Below are 26,699 nucleotides of genomic sequence, written 5' to 3' on the forward strand. Positions count from 1 at the left end.
AAAATGTGTTAATCAGTACATTTATAGATGATTTGGGGAAGATTGACTTTTTTCTTTTTTTATTTGTCACAGAAAGAACAAAATTCCCTTGTCAGTTCTACTAGTCTTGTTACAAATGCTCATCAATCTTTCATTTTTGAAAATTGTCAATAAAAAGTTAGTCACAGCCATTTTAAGTTTTTGTCATGTACTGACAATTTTTGTTTTACTTCGATACATGCCTGAAAGTCTGTGCAATCAACTGCAGGCTGAACTGCTTCTTCTTCAACAATGGACTGTCTCAGTTTCCCATGGAAAGGACTATATCAGGTAACTATGGAGACAGGCATTAGAGGGCATTATTTAAACAACTTAGAAACCATACTAGTGGACTGAGTCAGAATTTTCAAACTTTATTTGAGAAACAGTTAGACTCATGAGACAGCTAACCCCAGAAGGAGCAGAGCAAAGTTGAATTACATGGGACTAAGTAAACTAATGAGGAACGATTGTGATTTATATTTGGAATATTGTCAATATTTTAATGTTCGAGTTTCTGAATGTAAGAAAACTTTCTCTTTACTCTTAAACTATTAAAACTCATAGCAACTGAGTAAACTAAGCATTGGTAAATAGAAACATTTGTAAATTATGTATTTTTTTCCCTACCTGATAGCTCCAGAATTCAGAAACTATCATTAGTATTTTTAATTCCATGACAATTATCATTTTCTGCATAGGTTCAAAAAAAGAATCTGTGTTCTTTATTAATAGAACATGATTGGAAACATTGGTTGTGCAACCAAGGTCCAAGGCCTTGCCTGGAATGTTATATTTGAGAATGATTTGGTCATTTAATGAGATATGACCAGACACTTTTAAGGAACTAAGGTTGAATTTATGGAACCTATGCTTACAAAACCTTCTTGAGTAAAGTTCTTGAGTGCCCAGTTTATACAGTTCCCAGCCTTAAAGATGAGTAAGAAAAGTCAATTCCTGGCAGGCATACATTGCTTACAATATTTTAGGGATCTGGAGAAGAGAATAATTTGCAGGTGAAATCCAAAGGTGAGTTCTTGCCTTGGCTTTCATGCCTCAAGAGGCTTTTAAATGTCTAATCTGAGATTTCTTATGAAAATATCCATCAAACTTAAAAACTCCAGTATGTTAAATTTCTCTTCATGCTGGGAATATATTCCATCAGATTCTAATGAGACCAACCTTATTTTCTGATCATGAATAGTCTTTCCTTGAGATTATCTTTAATCAATTGAAAGTAGAGGGGAATAGCTGTAGAGGAAAACTTTAATATTTCAATGGAAAACCATAATACACACTCTGGATACAGGGCCTATACATTGTATTTTATCTCTTTGGCAGGTCATCATAAAATGCAAGTATTTTATGAATATACAAATTCTATTTAGACTGGTAGAAATTTAATTGGATTCCTCTCCCACTGTGAAAAAAAACTCTGGTATTTGTAAATTGGGTTGAATTTTGTCATCTAGCATAAACTGTCAATCCTTACCAAACTTTCAATTCTCCCAGTTTCTTTCAAAATCTGTTAACAATGGTCCAAACTAAGCCAGTGAAGTTATTTTCTTTCCATTCACCTGCCTTGTTTTGACCATGGTCTAAAATTACCAAGATAATAACAAGAGCAATATTTTACTTTCTGTATTTTAATTAAACATTTTCATTATTGTACTAAAACAGAGGATACTCTCTGTTTGTAGCATGGCATTGGTTTTAGACCTAATTTACTATCTCCACAAAACAAATAATATTTAGGGAAGAACAATAAGGATACAGTTTTGGGAGACTTTTGAAAAGGGTTGTGTGAGGAATTCTTAAGGATATCAGAGACATTTAATCATACAAAGGGATAATTTACATCAGTTTTTGAATGTTTCAAATCTTTAATCAAATAGAAGGATTAGCTTTATAGAAAGGATCTCTAATGAGTGGGTCAAATGGAAAAAACATTTTGAGCTTATAGCAAATATATATTTCTAACAGTCTGCATTCCTCAAAAATGGAATGCCGGGCTTCCCTGGTGGCGCAGTGGTTGAGAATCCGCCTGCCAATGCAGGGGACACGGGTTCGTGCCCCGGTCCGGGAAGATCCCACATGCCGCGGAGTGGCTGGGCCCGTGAGCCATGGCCGCTGAGCCTGCGCCTCCGGAGCCTGTGCTCCGCAACAGGAGAGGCCACAACAGTGAGAGGCCCGCATACCACAAAAAAAAAAAAAAAAAAAAAAAAAAAGGAATGCCATTTTTCAGGCCAATGAGCCAATATCTTCTTTCAGGTAATGAGTCACTTTCCAAAGGAGATATTCAAGCAGGGTCTGGGTAACCATTGGTAAGTCTTTATTATTGTTTCTATTACTATTATTAAACATAATAGAGTGGTTGGACAAATATTTCTTTAATATCCCTTAAAGTCATAAAATTATGAAATAGTTATTTTCACAGGATAAATATTACACAGAATGAATATGTTAATAATGAAGTAGACTACACTTTGTCATTTAAAAATAATAAAATATTATCAGATATAGCTAAAGGATACTTATAAAGTAAATCTTTGAAATGTAGCTCCATTTATTCTACTTTACCTGGACTGTTAAGCTGAAAGTGATACACAATTACAAATACAATATTCACATTTTCTAAATAATAATTTTAAAAGTAGTTAGTTTGTTTTCCTTTTACTTTTTTTATATGTTTAAAGACAATTTATATATTTTTTCTATTAACTTTGATAGAGCTTTGTTTTTTCATTCCTCTATATTGACAAGCATTTATATTGAAGGGATATGAATGCTTTGTTTTGTTTTGTTTTAAATAGATCTTTATTGGAGTATAATTGCTTCACAATACTGTGTTAGTTTCTGTTGTACACCAAAGTGAATCAGCCATATTCATACATGTGTCCCCATATCTCCTTCTTCTTGAGCCTCCCTCCCATCCTCCCTATCCCACCCCTCTAGGTCATCACAAAGCACCAAGCTGATCTCCCTGTGCTATGCTGCTGCTTCCCACTAGCTATTTTACATTCAGTAGTGTATATATGTCGATGCTCTAACTTCGCTCCAGCTTCCCCCTCCATTTGATCTAACCCATTGGATTTAATAATATGTCTTTTAATTTAACTTATAGCATTTATATTGCACATTTTCTCAGTAATTAAAATGATGTTTAATTAACCACATTAAAAGAAAAAAGAACACAATTTCACTTAGCTCTTAAGAGTGAGGTTTTAGTCTTTCTCTCTCTTTTTGTTAACATTATGATGTTCAAAAGTGAAACATTTTTGTAAGTAAGCTCTGCCTACTAGCCCACTTTGCAGATCCATTAAAAAACACATAAACTGAATAATCGAAAAGTGTTTTTCTGTTGATTGTCTGTCTGCCCATGAACTATGGATATGCATTCTTCTGGATATTCACTAGCACTCCATTTTTTTCTATTAAGTATTTATTTGTACATTAACTTTTCATGTATTATACTTTTCTCTGTTTGAGTATCAAACAATAAATAAGCTCTGTAGTTCTGGGGGAAAAAAAATTAGACACTATATCTGACCGATCAACAGTAGTATTCCACCTTGAACCCTGGATAGACTAAAGGACCAAAAGTGTGTACAAGAAAGTGGATTATTCAACTGTTTCAAAGGAGAACTGAGAGATGAAACCTAAGAATAACTTTGCTTATTAAAGTGTGGTATCTCAAAACCATGATTAGATAAATAATAACCAAAGTCAGAGTACCATCCTCTGATAAAGATTTGGTGAATATGTCAACAGAGCACAGAAAAACAGGGGAAAGTTGAAAGTGAAGAAGTATAACAGTGCAGGAGAAAATGCCATATTCCCTGCTATTTCTTTGTCTCCTTCAGGCTTTAGCTCAGTTTAAGTCATACACTAATATTTTATCATGATTATGGAAATAAACCCCAACCTGGAGCCCAATGACATCTTAAATTATTTAAATTATTGTGTGAAATAACAACTCCAGTTTGCTTAACTTTGAAACCTAATGAATACCATATTAACCATAGCAAAGACATTTTAATATTATTACAAGTGATAATACACTAGATATACAAAATTTTTATATGTTGCAATTAAAAGAGTTCACTATCTCCATCACTAAATTGACTATTTCTTGTGAAAACTGAAATTAATCTACTACACGAGTTTCTGATGATTACTTTTTCATATTTTGACAGCCACCGTAAATTGATTACATATTCTCATTAAGTAGAGTTACCGAAACTATTTAAAAACTATCAATGATCTTTCAGGTGATTGTAGTCAGAGATTATGCAATTAAAATAGATATTGCTATGTCATCTGAAATAAAGGCACATATATTTATAAACAATGCTTGACTTGTGATCTATAAGATAAACATGATTTTTTCACTATTCTTCATTTTCTTCATTCACTGACAATTTATCATTATTTATTCATTGATTTTATAACAAATATTTTAAAAATACTTACAAGGGGAGATATCTAACAAATTCCTACCCTCACTTAATAGGGACATTAGTTCAAAGAACTAATGCTTTGGGCTGGATGACACTGTAAACAAAGATTGCTACACACCATTTCAGTTCTACAAGGATCAAACCATCAACAACCACAGTCACCTACCACCCATAGTGTACCTTGAGCGAAATTCAGGATGGAGAAAAACAGGAAGCATTTTATGCTTTGGATACTAGCCCTGAAAGGTTAGAATGCATATCTAAGGAATAATTTCAATGAACCCAGATTCTTGCATCTTCCTATACATAGAAAAGAACTAAAATCATTAACCTGAGATGACTGTTCTTTGTGATGGGTAGTAAATTTTGAATGTTTGACTACGTGTTTGTTTGTTTTTTTGTTTTCCATCAAGTTTTCATATATATATATCCTGTCTTCTTCCTTACCTTTTCAGAGAAGTTCTTCAGAACTATCTAATAGTCAGTCTCATAGGCTATAGTCCTTGGTAAGATCCCCCACCAAAAGCTTAACTCATAACTTTTACTTTGTGCATTTTTCTTTCAGTCGAAAATATCTAACTACAGAATATCCCAGGAATGGAAGAGAGAGAACTCAAATGAGTGTATGACAAACAAAAATTCCAAAGAAGGGTTCAACAGGCAAGGAGGAATAAGGTCTATGATCTAAATCACCATTTTTGACTTCCAAATTATCTGGGTTGGATTTACTCTAAAGTTACTAAAGCTTAAGATTCAGGCCTCCTCACTGGTAAAGGTAATTTTTAAAGCTCCTGAAAGAGGCTTTAGAAATGTCTTCACACGATCATATGTTTTTGTAATGTTTAAAATTCTAAATTAGTTTTGCATTCTCAAATACACAGGACACATTACAAGCCAGATTTACCCAAAAGTTGAATACTCTTTTTGTGGTTTAATTTTTATAAACAACATTGTATCATTGCAATTTTAGTATATTTGCTGCTGACAGAGCACAAGGACATTGTATCAGAAAAACAGAAATTGATTGTCCACAGGTCACTAGGAAATTCACAGAAATATAGGCAAATATTAAGATTAGGACATAGGCAGAAACAAGAGACTAGGGTAGGCCGAAGCAGCTTGGTTAGCCAAATTTAGGGCATTTCTTCTGAGAACTGCTGCCAGTAGTGCTGACAAGGGAGTGTACAGATTGTGCCTCCACCAGCTCCCATCTCCCACTTGGATGTTGTTACCACTGCTCTTCTGGCCTACCACAAGAATAGATTTTCCACAGACCTCCTCCTTGCTACATCAATCTCCAGTTCCTGAATCAAAGTCAGGGATGGGTTAATCAAAGTGTCAGAGAGCAGAAAATGAATGAAAACTCTTCAGGAATAAAAAAGTGAAAATTAACTTCGAAGAAAAAGAAAAAAAAAAAAGTAACTCTGCCATTAATCAGAATAAGAGGAGACATAGGTCAAAATAGCTGCAAATGAACAGAAAACATTTTCACCCCTAAGGTCATACTGAAGCTGTAAAATGCCATAACGATCCCTGTTTGATTGATTAACTCTTTCTTACCAATAATGCCACAGATCTATTCCTACCAATTCCTGGGGACACCTAATTGCTAAATTACTAAGTCAATCTCAATCCTGAGAAAAATGACCAATCCAGAACTGATGTCTGCTTCTCTGAGGTCTGCTGCAGAATCCTTCAACAAGATCTTGAACCTTATAAAAGAAACTGGCTTCTTCTCACTGAGTGCATTCCTCTGTCTTCTGGATCATCTTCCCTTGTTATGAGTCAATAAATCTGATTTTGTTGGACTACAGTTTGGTTTTGGTGGTCCTTGGCTGATTACCCATTAATACCGAATCAGCCAATGCTTTAGCTAAGAGGGGTTGGATAAATGTTTTTCTGGTGTCACTATTTCAATATGGGATATGAGTTCTCATTCACATAAGTATCCATAAGGTGATAAATAACCAAGAGAAGACTTCTTGAGTGTTGAAATTTTGAAAAATAAGTGGTAATTATTCACTACCATTAATCCCTTTGATTTTTCCAACATCATTAGCACACTTTCCGCTTGCATTCTACCCCCCCAAAAAAAAGATGAATACAATCTTCAAGTCTAGCAATTTCCAATTCTGCAAGTAATCTTAACTTTGTTTAATTTGCTTTATATACACTGCCTCTCCTTCAGTTCAGACTAGTTCACATAGTAGACCTTCAAAAAACATTCTGGAAAGGAATGAATGGACTACAGATTCAATCTGCCCTTAATCACACAGCTTCATAACTGGATTTTCTGTTTCTTGTCTTGGCCTTTTCCAAAGAACCCCTTACAATAAAAAGAAAAGTTACTTCTTATAAATGCAAACTTATATGCTTAAAATATTTAAGCATAAAGTCCAAAATAAATTTATAAAAGTCCCAAATTCTTACTGTCCTTTGATATTCTCAGAGATCTCCTATGGCTGTAACACCTATTAGTTTTATTTATCTTTGAGCCTTACCTATTAACTCTATGTTAATTATTTCTAGAAGTATGCCTGATAGTGTAGCACTCTGCTTCCACATGATAAGGTTCAGGACATTATATTGTAATTGCCTACCTACATGTTTGTAACCCCAAGTATAGCAAACTCTGTGGGGTAGGAATTCTGCTGTGGTTGTTACAGTGGATCTTCCTGTTTTGATCTTACTCTCAGTATAAATTAGGAGCAGGTGTTCTGTGGCTTTTGTTCTTGACACATACCTTTCCTTTATACTTCTGGAAAAAAAAGCACCTTCATACTTAGTGACCATTTATACTTTTTTGGAACAAAGAGCAACATCTGGTTTTTCAATATCCTAAGCCTCTAATGGAATAATTTGAATTTATATTCTGATCTTCTGAATTCCAATGTTATGTTACCTCTGCTATATTATTTTACTCAGAGTTAAATAATGAAGTGCTTGATGTTACAGCATACATTTATTTTCAAAAACAAAATTATATATTCATATAGCAGGTACTAAAAATTATCAGAGAAATACTCGTAAAGATGAAATAATTAATCTGAAACAGCTCACTTAATATATTGATAATCTATTAAGTAAATAGACCTAATTACCTACATAATTAAATAAGTTATTGAGAGGGTTTTTTTTTTTTTTTTTTTTTTTTTTTTTTTTTTTTTTTTTTTTTTTTTGCGGTACACGGGTGTCTCACTGCTGTGGCCTCTCCCGTTTCAGAGCACAGGCTCCAGACGCACAGGCCCAGCGTCCATGGCTCACGGGCCCAGCCGCTCCGCGGCATGTGAGATCCTCCCGGACCGGGGCACAATCCCGTGTCCCCTGCATCGGCAGGCGGACCCTCAACCACTGCGCCACCAGGGAAATCCGAGAGTTCATTTTAATCTAGGTTAGTAATCTAAATATATGGCTTAGTATATCCTTTCTTCAACTTCAAATTGAACAACTGATGCTATATCAAGTAATTATTTTTGTTTTACATGTCCTGCCAGGCAAAACTTTATGTTTAATTAATTAATTAACTAACTAATGATATATTTGTTACACTTAATTATATTTTCCTCTCATACCATTTTTCCACTTAATGAATGTTTACCATCAGATTAAAGTCAACTAAATATTAATATTTTTAATTCTTAAAATATTTCTAAATACCCAGTAGATTGAATCATACTGTACTGATCTGAACTGAAAGATGTATCTTTAAAAATTAAATACTTACATTCTATAATATTTTTATTTCATAGAATGCTTGCTCATGAGTGAGAAAAATATGACAATATTTTTGAAAAATAGTACAAAATTCAGGTGGATTGACATGGAAGGTGGAGTAGGAGAAGTTTTGGTTGGTAGATGAGTATAATGTTTTGTTTTGTCTTGTTTCATGGCAAGAGCTGAGCTGACTAGAAAAGTCTTAAGAGATCAATATAGCATGAAGACAATTATAAGGCACAACAGCCTATGGCTCTGACAAGAGAAACTAGAACTAATTTGCTCTAATTGAGAGAAAAGCTAAAGACAGAGAAGGTCCTTAAGTGGATTTGAACTTCCCAGGGTAGTCATTCACTGCGTGATAATAGGAAAATGTCCAAGATGGCAGCCTTAATGTTCCCCAGAGCTTGACTTAATTTTCTACTGGCTTCTTGCTGACTCTATGCTCCTGATCTTCCTTTCCTTAAAGCATTTATATAAAACAAACAAACAAACAAACAAACAATCCTGTAATTATAAATTCTTTCTCTGCCCCTTTGGACATATATGAAGCCTGTTAAAATCCTCTTCCCAGTCTGAAAAGCCAGTAATATCTTTTTCAATGATGTGGGAATCACTTATTTGACATGTAACATATCAAAAGAGATAACATGCCCATCTCTCAGTCTCTGTGGGAGGGTAGGAGCCTAACATTGATGGGTTCCAATTAGCCAACACAGGTGGCCTAATCACAGAGAAAAACATTTGTAAACTCAAGAATAACTCAATACATCCAACACAACTTATTGAACATCTTCCCACTAACATTCTTTAATAGTTTCCACTAGCTCATGCCAGTACTTAAAAACTCTGCCACTTTTTGTTTCAACAGAATTGAGTTCAGAGTTCTGGTCTCTTTCTCCGATTGCAATGAATAAAGTGTTCCTTCCTGTGTAAAATGGTCCATTTCAATTTTTGCTTTGACAAAAGAAAGTTGGAAAAGATTACTATGCTTTGTGAAAAATGGTCAATGGTGTCTAGTGGAGAAGGACATTTGCCACTTTACAGGCTAAATATCAATACTCAGCATGCAGGATTACTGGTTCTAGAGAAGGCCTCTAATGATGATCTCTGGGAACAAGGTCTGAATAAAGGCACAGGGAGCACTACAGAGTAGGAGAATTATCAGCCTCATGGGCCAGAGGGAAATAGCAGTTCTTTATACACAAAGGGTAAAGAATCTGAAAAAGACTGAATATATATATACATATATATATATATACATATATATATATACATATATATGTATATATATATTCAGTTGTATAACTGAACCACTTTGCTGTACACCTGAAAATAACAAAACATTGTAAATCAACTATACTCCAATAAAATTGTTTTTAAAAAATTTATGAAAAAGAAAATGTTTTGGATCAAAATTACATTTTGAGCAAAGTGGTCTCTGGAGCTAAGCTATAAGAAGTAGACATAATTATCTTGTGCCCTGACTTTCCCTTCAGGCTGGTCTGGCTAATGATTTTAACATCACACTGATGACTAACTGGTGCCTATAAATAGTGCAGATATTAATAGCCATTTATATTTGTAATTTACTTCCAAAACAAAACTCTGTTCTGTCTGCAGGTTAAAAAAAATATATATGTGCTTTGAAGTAACTGAGTTTCAAATATCTGTGATGTGGAATTCAGTGGCTTAATTTAAAAACTGAGATAAAATAGGTATAGGTATGTACTTATCCATACTGATTTGTTGTTTTGTAAGAATTAAATTCATTATGACAATGTTTTCAATTTGATAATTTGCAAAATTTTAATATGCATTTAGAGAAAAGTGCCCATTTACATACAATTTACAGTTATAGTCCACAATTGAGCTCTTCCAGGAAGCTATTGATAAGTTTTTTCTTAATTAGCAGAATAGCTTCTTGATCAGTTCTCAAAGTTTCAACCAAATCTTTCCATTTCCAAAAACAAAAGGCACTTTAAATACGCATAATGCACATCCCTTACAAGAAATATTCACATTATTGTATTGAAGAATATCTAAAATCCTACTCTCCACTCAGAACACCTGAGAAGTTCATTGTACAGTTAAAATGGTTAGATGTCCTTGTTTACCCAGGATGAGTACAGTTTATGCTAGTTGCCCTAACATAATTAGTGGCGATGCCCAGTTTTTTTTCAAAGTATCGCAATTTTAACAACAAATTACATGGTCACCCCAAACATATTTAACAGTTTGTATTCCATATTTGCAAGCACTCTCAATAAGAAAGTATAAGAATAATTTTCATTAGCAGAAACCGATAACAGCAAACATTAAATATTTCATATGAAACCAATCTTTCATAAAACTATACTTTATATACTCTTTTAATTTTCATTGAAGGCCAGTGAGCTTTCTCCTATTGTCATTTTATCCTAAGATTCTGACACAAGCCTGTTTCTTAAGACATTTAATAAATTCTACCAACACTCTCTCTGTGGCTAGACTTCATTTGAGAGGGTTACTTTCATCCTTTCTAGATTTATGTTGATCTTTCCTACACACAGGTGCCGTTTGCTCACCTCTGAATCAGCCTCCAAAATGGAAGGAGACACTGTGAAAAGTTTTCCCCCCAAAATTATCATAGTTGTCTTTTCAGGTGTATTTTACTATTGAAAGCTTTCAATCAATGCCTTTCTGGAATCCTCAGTTACAAAACTTGGCTCATGTTCCCATTGAAAACATGTCTAGTGAATTGTCCACAATTACAGTGGGACATACAGATAGCCAGGTTGTGGCTATGTATATACTATCAATATCCTCATAAATATTAGCACCCTCAACTCTTCCTGAATTAAAACTCAAGCAGAATATAAATATCAGTATTCCAGGTTTTAAACAATTTTGGAAATTTTGCAAAATATTTATTAAAACAAAGGGTCCATTATTTTTAAATAAATGTTACTATAATACTAAAATGGTAAAATTATATGTAGAAGAAAAAACTAATAGTATAATTTATGCAGTTTTACACATGTTTTGAAAGACAATAGTCTTTAATGTAGGGGAAAGTATTTAAGATTAAGAATATCTGAACATATTGACAATTAGACAATTTATTGATTCAACAAATATGTATTTATATCTTCTCTAATCAAGTCTCAAGGACTATACTCAGCATTAAAGAAATGGTTAAAATATACGAGTCATAAGTATGCACTTGGACTCAGCCAAAATCATAATGGTCTTAAATGATCCCTTATTTCTGAGAAATACTTGAAAATATACCAAAATATAAGTAAAGGAAAACGTGAGATAAATCACATAAATCACAGAAGTGAGAGTAAAGTCAATCCTTATGTGTGAATTTTCTAAGCTTCCCTATACAAAGTTAATTCAAATATTTTCAAAATCAAAAAATAAATTTAACATATATATTTAAATACTGTGGCTTATTGTACAGTTTTCTTCCCTTGCTTCTTTACTTTCTGTCATAACTAGAGACCTTTTTCATCAGCATTGCTACCTAGTGTCACCCTCCTCTAAATTGTTGGATTTCCTCATGTTATCAAACTTGGCCCACTTTTCTTGTCAATACTCTCTCCCTAGGTGAGCTCTCAATTTTACTTCATTTGAATACTATATTTATGTTGTGATTTACAAATTTATATCTTCAGGTCACACCTCTCCTCCTCTTACACGTTTATCCAACCTTTCACCTAACACCTTCATTTAGGTATCTCAGAGATATTTCAAACTTGATATAGTTAAACTAAAACATTTTATTTTTGTTTTTCACAAAGTTTGCCCCTCTCCAAACTCTATTATTTCATCTCTCTCTAAATAAGATTGGCATCCTTCTCTTGCTCAAACAATAAACTTAGAAAAGCCATAACCACTCCCCCTCTTATTTACTCGCCAGCTTCCAATCCATTACCACATCCTGTCAATTCTTCCTTCTAAATAAATCGGATCCTTTTCCACTGTAGTCCTACCCATAGTCAGCTTGAGCTTAACTTTATGAGCCTAATAAATGTTTGCTAGTTTTCTCTTTCACCCAGAATAAAATCCTAACTTTACCACATCCTAGAATGCATTGTATTACCTCTGTCACCTACCATTCTTACCTCATTTCTATTTGCTACTTGACATTTAGATTTACTTTCTCATATATATCAGGATCTTTCGGATAGCAGGACATTTGCAACTTGCAATGTTCTACTTCTCTTCCTGCTGTTTTTTGATTAATTTTTTCTTCGTCCTGTATTTATGAGGTTGAACATCATCTTTATAGAAAAGCCTTCCCTGATCATTCTATTTAAATGAAAGTTCCCCTCTCCATTCTAACTTAGCACTTAACTTATTTTTTGCATGTATTTCGTTAAATATCACAATTATTTTGTCGCTTTTTCAATCTATCTTCTCCACAATATTGTAAGATCTTTGAATCTAGATAATGGGATATATGAATTATTTTAAAAACTATGCTATACATCAAAACATCATCTCTATGGAAAGATTATAAATGATGTTATTTTTTGTTTGGTAGTATTCAAAATTTTCTAAGTGAATATGTGTCATTTTGAAATAAAATAATGTTAACATTTTAAAGATAGCTTGAAAATATACAGTGATTATAGATGCTATTACTATTAAATTGATTACTCACATACACTGAATTGGTAATGCACTAACTATAGGAGTTGCAGTAGGTGTATTAGAATTATACAGCTATAATAGTATGTAGTTCACAATCCTTCTCTTTCCTGACCATTAAATTATTTTATACTAAAGAAAAAACATAGGGCTGAAAACAAATAGATGCTTTGAATGAACTAGGCACAAATATCCACTAAATATGTGATTTTATAATTTACTTAAAATTCAAACTAAATAAATTATTCATGCAGTGTGACCATTTGACTGCAATCACAATCATAATTATAACCAGAAACAAATTTGATTATTTTTATGAACATAAAAAATACTAACCGGGCTTCCCTGGTGGCGCAGTGGTTGAGAATCCGCCTACCGATGCAGGGGACACGGGTTCGTGCGCTGGTCCGGGAAGATCCCACATGCCGCGGAGCGGCTGGGTCCGTGAGCCATGGCCGCTGAGCCTGTGCGTCCGGAGCCAGTGCTCCGCAACAGGAGAGGCCACAACAGTGAGAGGCCCGCGTACCACTAAAAAAATAAAAAATAAAAAAATACTAACCACTTTAAACATTAACATTTAACCTTACATTTCATATTGCAGAGACATTGTTTTCTTTACACAAAACCTATATATAATCATAATTGATATTCCTACTACTAATCACAGGAGCCACCTGTTCTAAGTGCACTGAAATGCAGCCATACAATTGGTTTCACACCATAGTCTGAAATAGCATATAGCATTTTCATCATCTGACTACAAACACTGAAAAGAACTTAAAATTCAATGGCATAAATGAAACAAGAAGAAAAAAAGCACATCTGTGAAGTAATGGATTGAGTGTCATTTTGGGGAAAAACATAAAAGAGAGCACTCTTACTATATCAAGCTGTTGTTACCAATTTATCTGCAAATCACACTTGAAAATTTTACATATGTTGTGCTATTATGTTGCACAATATGTGTAGATTAGATATTCATTATCAAGGAGATTTACTGTATCTTCTCTGAATTTACTGAAATGAAAAATTAAACCAAAAGTGTCCTTATCCTTTTCTCAGAATATGAATTAGCTATAGCAACAAATATGTAATATTAATATACAAATAAAACAAAGTAATGATTTCAGCCATGGTCTTAGAATAATATTTAATGTCATTAATTATTCTAAACATTCTTTGTTTATTATGCATAAATTTTACAATAAAACTACTGAAATATTAAAATGACTTTAAGTGTTTTCTAGCAATGCCTTATGAAGTTGATAGATTTTCCTAACTTTTACTGCTTTAAATACCGGGTGGGTGCCGCTCCCCCCAGAATTTGGGGGTGATCCAAATTCCCCTTTTGAAAGTTATAATGGCAAGTTCATTCAGCCAGAATGGCAATAAGGGTGATGGTTAAAATGTGCTTGTCTAATATTTTTGGTAGAAAGGTGTTCTAAGAAAGTACATTATGGATGTATTATGAAAGATGAATATGATATTTTGAGCAAAGTGGTCTCTGGATGGCTTCTTGTTGGATGAGTTCTCTTAAGAACTCATCCAAACACTATCTATGAGCCTTTCTTTAAGCCTACCGCATAATAGCAATTTAAATTATGTATTCACCATCATTTTTTCACTGTCTTTCCAGACATCTGGATTTTTAGTTTTAGCTGTGACTGTTGATGCCAAAAGGGCTTTTCAAAATTCATAATTAATTAAATATTCATTCAAATGGCCACTAATTACAATATACTCTGTGGAATTTCTGAAATGAAAATGCCTGTGACATGGTCACTCTCATCAAGGAACACATAAATGAGTTTGGAACTCTGTAGTGTCTGAATAACTATCAGATTCCCCCAATAAAAATATCCAAGCTGATGGATTGACCTCTCCATACGTCATCCACCATTTTGGTCTCACATCGTACAGAAAATGATGGATTTGATAATTTTATAATAGAATTTAGAGAACTAAAAGGCATTCTTTGTGCTGAATGTGTAGCCATCAGCAATATTCATGTTTCAGTCAATACTCTTAAAGCATGTGCAATAATCATACGCATATCCAAGGGAAGGGCTGACTGACTTTGGGTGGACAGTGGGGAAAATGAGCTACTGGAACCTGAGTATTTTATTTTAGAATGTTATTCCATTTATTTATTTTATTTTTTTTTTTGTGGTATGCGGGCCTCTCACTGCTGTGGCCTCTCCCGTTGCGGAGCACAGGCTCCGGACGCGCAGGCCCAGCGGCCATGGCTCACGGGATTAGTTGCTCCGCGGCATGTGGGATCTTCCCGGACCAGGGCACGAACCCGTGACCCCTGCATCGGCAGGCGGATTCTCAACCACTGCGCCACCAGGGAAGCCCATTCCATTTGTTTTTAAATGAATTGATTTTCAGAAATGCATGTCAATTTACTGTTGTGGTGGTTTATTTTCTTTGAAGGAGTTCCTGAGAAGAAATTAAGAATTGATGTTTAATAGAGAATCTTAACTCTGAAGTGTGTACATACTTCTAAATTAGTGTTTAGTCTTCTGGAGTTTCTTTTTTAAAAAATTTCAGTATCTTAAATCAATTTATTTATATCATACTTGTTTAGCCATTGAAATCTCTTAATTTTCCTTTGTTTCTATTTCAACCATTTTTAAAATTTGTACTTCACTCTTTAAAGTTTGACTTCTTTAACATTTTAACATTTTAGTTGAGCTGCTTTAACTATTTCTCTACACAATGTTTCCTTTTTACTTTGCTAGTGAAGCCTGTCCCAAATGTGTTTTAAAGAAACAATTCAAACTATGTGTTTGAGGAAAGGGTGTTTCAGTGATCAAATTGTTTCTTTATTGTAGGACTTCTTAGAGGCTTGCATAAATTCAGTGTGAATCTCTAAAGGGTAAATGCAGTGTAGAGTATTGCTGATACTTATTTGATCATCAGACTTACTAGATTCACAAAAATATCCAATAGGTTTGTAATAAATTCTGGGAAATGCACACGATGAGGTCTGAACATAATTTGGTCATATGTGTGAGAGTATTTCTGGATTCCTAATTATATTCCATTTATCTATATCTGTATTTATGCCAGTACCACACTGTTTTCATTACTTTAGATTTGCAATATGTTTAGAAATAAGGAAGCATTATGAAGACCCCAGCTATATTTTTCTTTCTCAAGATGGTTTTGACTATTGAAATTTCATATTAATTATCAGATGAATTGTGTCTATTTCTGCAAAAAATGCCATTGGAATTTTGATAGGTTTGTATGGAATCTGTAGATTGATTAGGTGGTATGGACATCTTAACAATATTCACTCATTCAGTCCTTGAAAATAAAATGCCTTCTATTTATTTGTGTTTTTCTTAATTTCTTTCAGCAATGTTTTATATTTTTTCAGTGCACAAGTCTCTCACCTCCTTGGCTAAGTTTATTTCTAAATATATTTTAAAATGCTATTGTAAATGAGATTGTTTTCTTAATTGCCCTTTTGGATTGATCATTGCTCATGTATAGAAAAAAATATCTGATTTTTGTGAGTTGATTTTGTTTCCTGCAAATTTGCTGAATTGCTTTTTTTGTTCTAATACTACTTTGTAGAATTGTTAAGATTTTGTGCATACAAGATCACGTTATCTACAAAAATAATTTTTCTACTTCCTTTCCTACTTGAATGCTGTTTATCTCTCTCTCTTGCCTAATTGCTCTAGCTAGAATTTCCATTACTGTGTTGAATATGGATGAGATAGAGCATCCTTGCCTTATTCCTGATCTTAGAGAGAAAGCTTTCAGATTTTCACCATTGAGTATGATACTGGCTGTGGGTTTGCCACATATGGCCTTTGTTATGTTGAAATAATTTTCTTCTATGCCTAGATTGTTCAGTATTTTTATTGTGAAAAAGTGTTGAATTTTGTTAAATTCTTTTCTGAATCAAATGAAGTGATCATGTGGTTTCTGTCCTTCATTCTGTTAAAGTGGCTTAATATAGTTAATGTGACATTTACCAATTTTGTTGATCTTTTCAAAGAACCAAACTTTGGCTTTCTTGATTTTTTTTCTATTGTTTCTCTATTTCATTAATTTCTACTCTAATCTTGATTATTTTCTTCCCTATGTGAAATTTGGTTTTAGTGTTTTCTTTTCCTGGTTCTTTGAGGTGTAATTTAGGTTGTTGATTTGAGGTTTTTCTCCTTTTTTAATTTAGAAATTTCCACTATATTGGTACCATTTTTGCTGCATCTTGTAAGTTTTGGTATGTTGTGATTCCACTTTTATCTGTCTCAGTGGGGAGACAAAGTGGGAGTGAGAGTTAGATGTCCACTAAGAGTATTCCTTCAATTATTTTAATACTTATTGGTCAATAAACATTTATCATGTCTTGGGTTCCAACATTGCATATTATTTTTTCTACAAATTAAGCCAATTAATTCAGATATTCATTCAGGTATTTGGTGGTATTAACTGCCATTTTTTGAGGATTCAAGTCACCTATGGTAAGTCTCACATGGTGAAAAATTGAGGTATTCAGTAAAAACCATGTGAGTGACCATACTGTAAGTGGATTGTCTTGCCTCTGTAAAACCACCATATGAATTTACCTCCTGACAACAACTTAACTGTAATCACTTCTTAGATCATGCTCCAGAACCACTCAGCTAAACTATGCTAACACTTCTGACCCATAGAAATTGTGAGATCATCAATGATTATTGTTTAAAGCCCCTAATTTTGGATTGATTTATTGTACAGGAATATATAACTAGTGCTAATATATATCTATAGTCACTTGTCTTTTGTTTTGAAATTTTTTTCTCACTTGTTCTGTCATTTAGGAAATCATCTCTATTATCACTTCAAAGTTTGGCAGTGTTGTGACTCCTATCTGGATATAGGCATTTGTAGTTCCATTATCTATATCACTTATTTTCCTTCAGTTCTTAAAATGATGAGTCACTGTTTTCTGGCTCCATTGTTGTTTTGTTTTGTTTTGTTTTCCTTGAAACAGTGGCTGACAAACTTATTGTTGCTCTTTGAAGTTAAGTTCTTTTAAAAATCCCAATTCTGGGGGCTTCCCTGGGGCTTCCCTGGGGCTTCCCTGGTGGCGTAGTGGTTGAGAGTCAGCCTGCCGATGGAGGGGACGCTGGTTCGTGCCCCGGTCCGGAAAGATTCCACATGCCGTGCAGCGGCCGCTGGGCCTGCACGTTCAGAGCCTGTGCTCCGCAATGGGAGAGGCCACAACAGTGAGAGGCCCGTGTACCACAAAATAAATAAATAAATAAATAAATAAATAAATAAATAAATCCCAATTCTGAATGCTTTTAATATGTCTTATTCCTTTGATTTTAGTAATTGTATTCTAATAGTACAGATGTTTTATATTTATCTTCATTTTGTTTGGTTTCAGAGTACTCTCTCTGTGGCTTGATACATGTTATTACATGTCTGATAGAATTCTGAGTTATCACATTTTCTTTTGGGTTCATTCTTATCATTACACTCTTGTGGAAACCTCACATTTTATAAATTATTGACCCTTTCCTATGGCTCCGAAATTATTTCTTGTGTATTATAACTTTTTGTCTCCCTATGCGTGTTTTGGATTTCCTTCTCTAAGACAGTCAATTATTTTTATTCAAGGTAGTTATGTTTTATATAAAGTTGGCTGTGGGCACTAAATTAGTGAATACTGAAACATTGCTCCCTGGAAAATACAGGGTTATATTCTTGAAAATATTTTTATCAATTACTTAATAAATAAGTAATTGTTTTATTCATGTTTCTGTTTAAAGACACCTTATTTAATACACATTGTTGATTAAACCACATCCAACTCATAGCTAACAGCTCTGCAACTCATGCTTGAAAGAAATCTATCTAACACACATTTTCTCCATATGGCACATCACAGACTTCTGCACTTACGAACACTACACAGCATTTAAGAACTTTGCTTTGGGACCATTTTAAACAGTTCTATTAAACCATTTTCTATTAATTATGAATAGAAAGCACAATAATGCAAGAAATGTGGCACTAAATAAACCACAAAAGGACACTTGTTTGCAATATTAGAACTGATACAAGGAAGCAGAGGGCTATCTTATTTGATCTCAGTTGGGAATGTGTGCATGAGTGATTCAAAATCTCCATTGTTCTGCATAAGCTTATGTCGGTGAATGACCATGAAACACCACAAATATTGACTTTGGAGTTACAAATACATTTTACCAAGTAGGTGAACTTGCAAGTTTGGAATCTGCAAATAGAGAGGATTGATTGTATACCCCAGTGTAACAATACATATTCATCACTGTCTAATCCATTGATATATCCATACATTAGAAACTTTATTTTAGTTTATTTGTATGTTTTTATATAGTTACTAGTTTTCTGACAAAATAGTCAATATTACCTCTAATTCCTTAAGTATATCAAGCCTAATTATTTTTTAAAAATTTAGTGACATTCATATCACCTGACTTCTCTCTATATCATTCCATACTATCTGTTACTTCTCTTGTTTTTCATCATACAATTTCCTAAGATATGTTTAATAATTTTTTACATCTACACTAGATGTTTTGAAAATGTTACAGATAATTTGCACCTCTGTGTGATGTTACCTTTCTCCCAAAGGGATTTCACTGAATTCTAGAAGATCACTAGGCTATGAGCACTAGCAATACCAGATCACTTTAATCCATTGAGAGCTTAGGATGAGTCAAAATTAGTCTTAATTCCCTATGAAAGTTGATTTATTTAAGTTCACAGTACCCTCTTGTTCCCAAACCAAGACTATTTAATTATGCTCAGCCTTTCATTTTTCAGCTATGCTTTCATGAATAGACACATCTTAAATGCTTAACCTATGTAGTCCCTGCTTCTTACAGATTTCCATCTGTAATTTCTTCCTAAATTCTATCTCCTTGATTTCTTCAGACATACTTTAATACATTTTGTGTAGCTTTCATAGTTATTTCCAGAAGCATATTGACTGGGTGCTTGACTATTTCCCTCCATTTTTGGTAGTAGTTGGTGAGGCCAAACTTCTATTTCTCCATTTTCATTCATGACAAGTCAAGTATCAAGCAATATTACTAAGAGAATATTTCTGTCTCTGCTATTTTAGAGTGAGGTTAGCAGGTATATTTAGCTCATAAGTAAGGAGCACATTATTCTTCAGAATAAAATGAAAACACAACCTTGATTTTACTTTAATGGGAATTGTAATCTAACATTTTAATATAGAAGCTCTATCATTGTTGTTATAATATTAAAATGTAAGTTCACTATGAATGTGCATAACTTAAAATGTTAATTTTAAAGTACACTGCTTATCCCATAGTCAATTCCCAAACAAGAGATTTTGACTAAACAAATAGTAGAAATTGGAACATCTCAATAAATTTATCTTAAAAAATATTGTTCTCAGTACAATTATTTTTTTTCTTTAAGAATATATAGATTTTACATGTTTTAAATAAACTACTTTTTAATCCTTTGAGCTTTTACATGATGGCTTTCTGAGTGAATAATATATTAATGTAAACAACTCAGTGTCCATGGATAGTCTAATTCAACTGCTTAAAATTATAATACACTTCATTAGAATATGTAACATTTCCTTATGATGATAAAGTGCATCTGTTTAGGTTCTGAATGTTGTGTGATGACAAATGTCATAGTTGTCATAATCTCAGTAAGAAAGTAAATAAAGATCTTGACCTTACTGTCTTTAAAATGTATCCCCTTTTAAGAAAAAAAAAAAATCAAAGAGGAAAAGAAATAAATTGATGTTAACTGGTAATTTTGACCTGGAGTAAAACTTGTAGAATCTACTATATGTATTATTTCCAACCTTAGTCTGAAATGAGAGGCAGACAGTGTGATCATCTTACTAGCAAAATTCCTTAGAATTTTGGCATAAGCAAGAAAACCAATAAAAATCACTTTTCCTTTTGGTTGCAGTATTTGAAAATCACTCAGTTTTTAACAAATAGACAAGTGGTTATTTTCAGAAAATAACTTTTCTTCTTTACTTACAGATAAAATGCAAAAAAAAAACAATTCCAAGAGAAGTTAATAATAAATCATGTAGTATATGAGAATGAGAAGCAGCAAAATTTTGATGTATCACAGGAACATCTTTTGTAATATTTGCAAAGTATCTAGATGGTTCACTAAAGTCTTAATTCTTATTGCTAAGGATTCTGCATGTGACAAAAGTACAAGTTAAATATGTCGATGAGAGGGAAAAGGAAGAACACAGAAGCTATATATCATTAAGATTCACTTGAAAAACATCATAATATAACATCATGTTTTTTGCTGTATGCTTGAAACAAAGAAAATCAATAAAAAGCTGAGCTAAGGTAATATTTTGCATTTTCTAGAATCCCAGACAAAATCAGAACAATGAAGTTGATTGAAGACTAAAGTTTGAATATACAAACTGCTGAATTTACAATCATCAAATATTTCACATTTTTATGATTTACAGCTGTGTTTAAATAAATCTATCTAATTATACTGAAGCCCACCATGTAATTATGGACTAATCCCATTTGCATGCTTAGAAAATGATAACAATGAGCTCCACTGGGCAATAAAGATTTAGATAAACAAATTGAGAAGTTTCTACACTAATCCTAGGTATTTTTTATGATTTTTATTTGGCTCCCTGCTTTCAACAGATCATGTTTTGACCTTAATCCAAAAGTAAGAAAGACAGATAAGTCAATGCTTGACACTTCCCCACAAAGACTGTACCATCTGGACGTTTTATATTTGTAACAGGTGCTTCTGGGATTTAGAGCCTAATTCTGGCCCAGATTCTGTTCTGTATGGGTGACTCTGTTGCTATGTGCAATTGTGCATTGCATTAATTGAAGAGAATAGAAAAGGCCAAGTACAGCAATTAGTCAGTTGATCATGCAGAAAAGAGCCTAGTGGCTTTGAGCCATGAAATGTTCAATGCACAGATGCATAGTACCATCAGTTTTGCTCTCTCTGGTATGCTTCTAGTTTGTGACAGGTAAAACACCTTTGTGATTTGATCTCAGTTTTCTGTCCCCTCTAAAAACAAGCTACATTTTGTAACCACAAGAGAGAGAAAATACTATACTGACACAAGATATCTTGAATATCTAATAAAATAAGACACAATCGGCAGAAAACTAAAAAAAAAATTTAATAACTTTAATATGTACTTTAGTCATAAAATACTTAGATGTGTTGTTTATTAGGTGAAGGTAATGTTTTTAATAGTACTTTTCAAAATTAAAGAAGATTTTAGACTCATAACATGAGTACAAATTTAATTTTGGTTAAACCTTTTAAAGCATACATAATAATTTAGTTACCAAAAACTCCAGTTTCCTCATTTATGAATTAGGAGTATTGTCATTAAGCAAATGATATAATGAGTAACAAGAATGACACTCATTTAATCATTCTGTTTGGGATCCAATAAATAAAGAACTAAACAATAAAACAACCCAGAACCCTAACACTCTGAGACTATTTTAACATTTACGGTTTCTCTACTCATTTTTGAAGTGGGCTTATGATATTTTTCACAGTTTACTGTATTACTATTGTGATAGTGAATTTTATGTGTCTACTTGACTGAATTAAGAGATGTCCAAATAGCTGGTGAAAAGTTATTTCTGAGTGTGTCTATGAGGATGTTTCAGGAGAGATTAGCATTTGGATCAGTAGAGTGAGTAAAGAAGATTATCCTTACAAATGCAGTTGGACATCATCCAATCCATTCATTGAAGGCCTGAATAAACAAAGAGACAGAAGAAGGGATAATTTGATCTCTCCATTTGAGCTAGGATATACATCTTCTGCTACCTTCAGACATTGGCTCCACTGGTTCTCAGGAATTTTAACCCAGAGTGAATTACAAATATATGGTTCTGTATTCTGAAGAACCTTGACTAATACAACCATTATACTTTATAGTGTTTCTATTTTTAATTCTATGCTTTATATATATCATCTCTTTTTAAAAACTATATCTTGAATTTTATTATTTTTTTATTGGAGTATAGTTGTTTTATTCAACTTATAATAATTTAAATAATGAAAGTAGAGTTAAAATTAAATACAAAATGGAGACCAGACTTGAAAATTCTGAATGGACAAATCTATTTAAGCCACATAAGCAAAACTAAATATAACTTATTTCAACTTAGATTATTTCCTGTAAATTCCTTTGATAATTATAAAAGAAACATGTCATATTCCTAAAAATGGTATAAGACAATCAGTTTTAACCAATCCCTTCCCACCTGGAAACCCCCATTGTAATAACCAATCAGTGTAAAAGTTTAAACAATTTCCTCATTTTCACTTTATAAGCCATCCTGTGACGTCATACCCCTGAGCTTCATATCAGCTTTACATTTGAAAGTTTTCAGTTCATGAACTGTTCTTACATGCACAAAAAATTTTTACTAAATACCATTTCACTGATCTGGTGGTTTTAATTTTGCCATTTCTAGGTTTTGGCAGTAAATACTATTAGTTTGATACCATAAACAAATATTGTAAATATGTTCTATAAATCAGGAATCGGGAGCTCTTCTAGGTATGGAAACATCCATAACCTATAGAACTTACAGTGTGTGAGTGAGACACATTATATATTTAATTTTTACTTTTATATTTTCATACAATAATAAGTTAAGTAATGGTTAGTGTAATGTAAGCAACAAAGTAAGAGGGTAGAAATAATAAAGATGCTATTTTAGTTAGTGAGATCAGGAAAGAACACTGAAGAGTTGATATTGTTACCGAGTCCCAAGCCTCCATACAGCTGGCCACACGACAGGCCAATAAATGAAGAGATGAGATGTTGAGGAAAGGAATAGTAACTGTATTCTGAAAGCCAGCAGAACAAGAATGTGGTGGACCAGTGTCCCAAAGAACCATCTTACTGAAGTTAGATTTCAGGCTTCTTTTATACTAAAAGGGGAGGAGGTGTGGCTGGTTGTTGCAAATTTCTTGGTGCCAGCCAGACCCCAGGAGGGGGTGTGAAGATCTTTTGTTCTTGAAGCTGTCCACCTACGTCTGATCATAATATTCCTATAAACCTCCAAACAGACAAGTGTTATTCTCTGTTCTGCAACTTTTTATCTCTATATGAATGGACTCTTGAAGGCCAGAGCCATGAGAATAGGCTATCACGTATATTTCAGGTTATGGGAAACATTCTTTCACAAAGGTACAGAGCCAGCATGACTAAAAACAGTCAACAGAACACAAAGATTAGAGCTAATGGAATAGATCCATTAGGGAGTCAGGTTTGTTATTCTCTGTTACAATATTTACATAGAAACTTAAATGGAATGTGGAAACAAATCTTGAAAACCAATTTGTAAAAAGCATTACAGACCAAGGGGTGAGCAGAGAGAACAGCAGGAACAAGGGGCATGATATGGAAAAGGCTTATTGTGGATATGGAGCATCTTCTGTGACACAGGCACTTCGCTGGTTGCTTGACATATTTTATTTCTGATATGCAGAAATGCTCCCTGGCAGACTGATTAAACACTAAATCCCTGGAGTCAGAGAAAATTATATTCAAATCCAGGTTATAGCATTTATTAGATATTTTCCCATTTGTGAAAGAGACATAATAAGTATAGCAATAACATAGCACTATTGAACAAAAGCAAGCTAAGGCAGTCCTTCCAATACTCGACATATAGTATATACTATATAAATATCAGCAATCATCACAATCATTATCATCACCCTCTATAAAGTATAAACTGTTAGTCCCATTCTCAAAATGGGAATATCAAAACTCAGATTTGTTTAATCGTAGCTGTTTTATTTGTTCTATGATACCTTCAAACAGCTTCTGTTTTGTAACTAATTTTATCCAAACTTTCCAGTAGCTCTTAGTGGATTAGTCTGCTACAAGTTATTTTTTTATAACCAGAAGTCTCCCCCAGAAAATATTTTAATGCTTAAAAAGAACACATATTCCATATAATTTTAAAATCCATTTGAACTGAAATAATCTCTGATAGTTGTATTTTACTGTACATAATGCATGGAAACATTAAAACATTTCTATCAATGTTTCAGAGTTTGGAAAATCTTGTTTCCATGGACAAAGTGGTCCATCAAGAACTCAGTCTTCAAGGTCTCTGGCTCATTTTTTTTAAACATCAAGTTTCCTAAGAAAAAGAGTTTTTCGGGCTTCCCTGGTGGCGCAGTGGTTGAGAGTCCGCCTGCCGATGCAGGGGACACGGGTTCGTGCCCCGGTCCGGGAAGATCCCACATGCTGCGGAGCGGCTGGGCCCATGAGCCATGGCCACTGAGCCTGCGTGTCCATAGCCTGTGCTCCGCAAGCGGAGAGGCCACAACAGTGAGAGGCCCACGTACCACAAAAAAAAAAAAGAAAAAGAGTTTTTCACTGAATAGTTTTTATTATGTGTGAAGAGAGTAAAACAAAATAATAACAAGAATTTTAAAACAATAATAATAAAGAACTTGAGTGCTATAGAAATTAAAAGAAAACCACATAGGCCATCTCTTTTAGGAGTTATTCTTTCTTTACTGCCAGCGGTGTAAAGCTTTCGGAGCAATAAAACCTCTTATTCAGACCATGAAGTTTCTGATCCTAGGGGAACACTTATCAGCAAAACTTTTCCCCCACTGTGGCATTTAATAATGACTCCTGATGGTGGCTGCATGCAGAATCACTAAACTTTTATTCCCCATGTGATAGAAGTTCCTGATACTCAACTCATAGTAGCTGCTCCTTGAAGCCCTCAGATGTTCTTGGTGGAAGCATATTCCAAAAGGTATTCTTGTTTTCTGGATCAGTTTCAAATGATAATGGCTCTTGGTAGCCATATTTGTTAGGGTCGTGGTCCCTGCTAAGTCTTCTGTTGGCAGCTCTTGTGCCCTATTGTGCATGATGTCATACATGAAAGACCTCTGGAGATTCTTTGGGAAATAAAACATATTGTTTTACATTCTTATGCAATTCCTTAAACTTTGTTTTGTCTTCAGATGAGGGAGGACACAGATAACTTAATTCGTTTGGATCAGAACAGGGCACTTATTCTTATCCACTTTCCCTCAATGAAGTTCAAGCTTACCTTTTTCTATACTTGAACTGTCCAAATTCAAAAATGAATGAAAGATTGATAAGTCACAAATACATTTAAATATCCAACTGGTAGGACTGAAAGGCACTTAGAAAAAGCAGGGTCTGGAAAAGTAATGCATCTTATAGTTGTTCAAACAAAATATTCAAATAATGAAACTGTGTTACATGGAATCATTTCTACATATTTCTATATAATTACACACCCATGTTCAAGTATTAAAGATTCTTCTTCACCACAGTTGGATTACTTCATGTACATGCTCAAGTATTTATAATTTAAAACAAATTTCCTTCACTCAATATTATCCTCCAGTAACTTTTCTTCCTCCGATGTCAAGCTCCTCAAAATGATTCTGTATAATTCTTGCTTCAACTTCTTTAACTTTCATTCACTTTTCAACCAAATGTAATCATTATTTTCAATACCATTTCATTAAAATTGTACTAACAAAAGCACCAAAAAAATCACAGTTTCTGAATTCTCACTTTACCTGACAATAATCTTTTTTGACCCTCTCATTTTTTCTTCTGTAGTCTTCCTCCTACTTCTCCAGAATTGCTTTTCAGTCCTGCTTTGGGGAATGACCTTTTGTATTTCCCCTTGTTATGGTCCTTTGTACCAAATTATTCTCTAGGGCCTTGGTCTGAACTCATCCTGGACTCTTATTTACTCCAGTTCATCCATATACCATTTTAATAGATATGTCTTTTTCTCCAAAGCCCACCTTTCTCCAAAG

The 26,699-nt window shown here is 33.5% G+C and overlaps 1 pseudogene; it reads left to right on the forward strand.

Moving 5' to 3' along the window:
- Positions 1-217: 217 nt before the first annotated feature.
- The window catches only part of LOC131743225 (coiled-coil domain-containing protein 70-like), a 53,202-nt pseudogene continuing 26,720 nt past the window's right edge, over positions 218-26,699 (forward strand).

The sequence above is a fragment of the Kogia breviceps genome, chromosome 16 (assembly GCF_026419965.1).
Source record: "Kogia breviceps isolate mKogBre1 chromosome 16, mKogBre1 haplotype 1, whole genome shotgun sequence".
Taxonomy (NCBI): Eukaryota; Metazoa; Chordata; class Mammalia; order Artiodactyla; family Physeteridae; genus Kogia; species Kogia breviceps.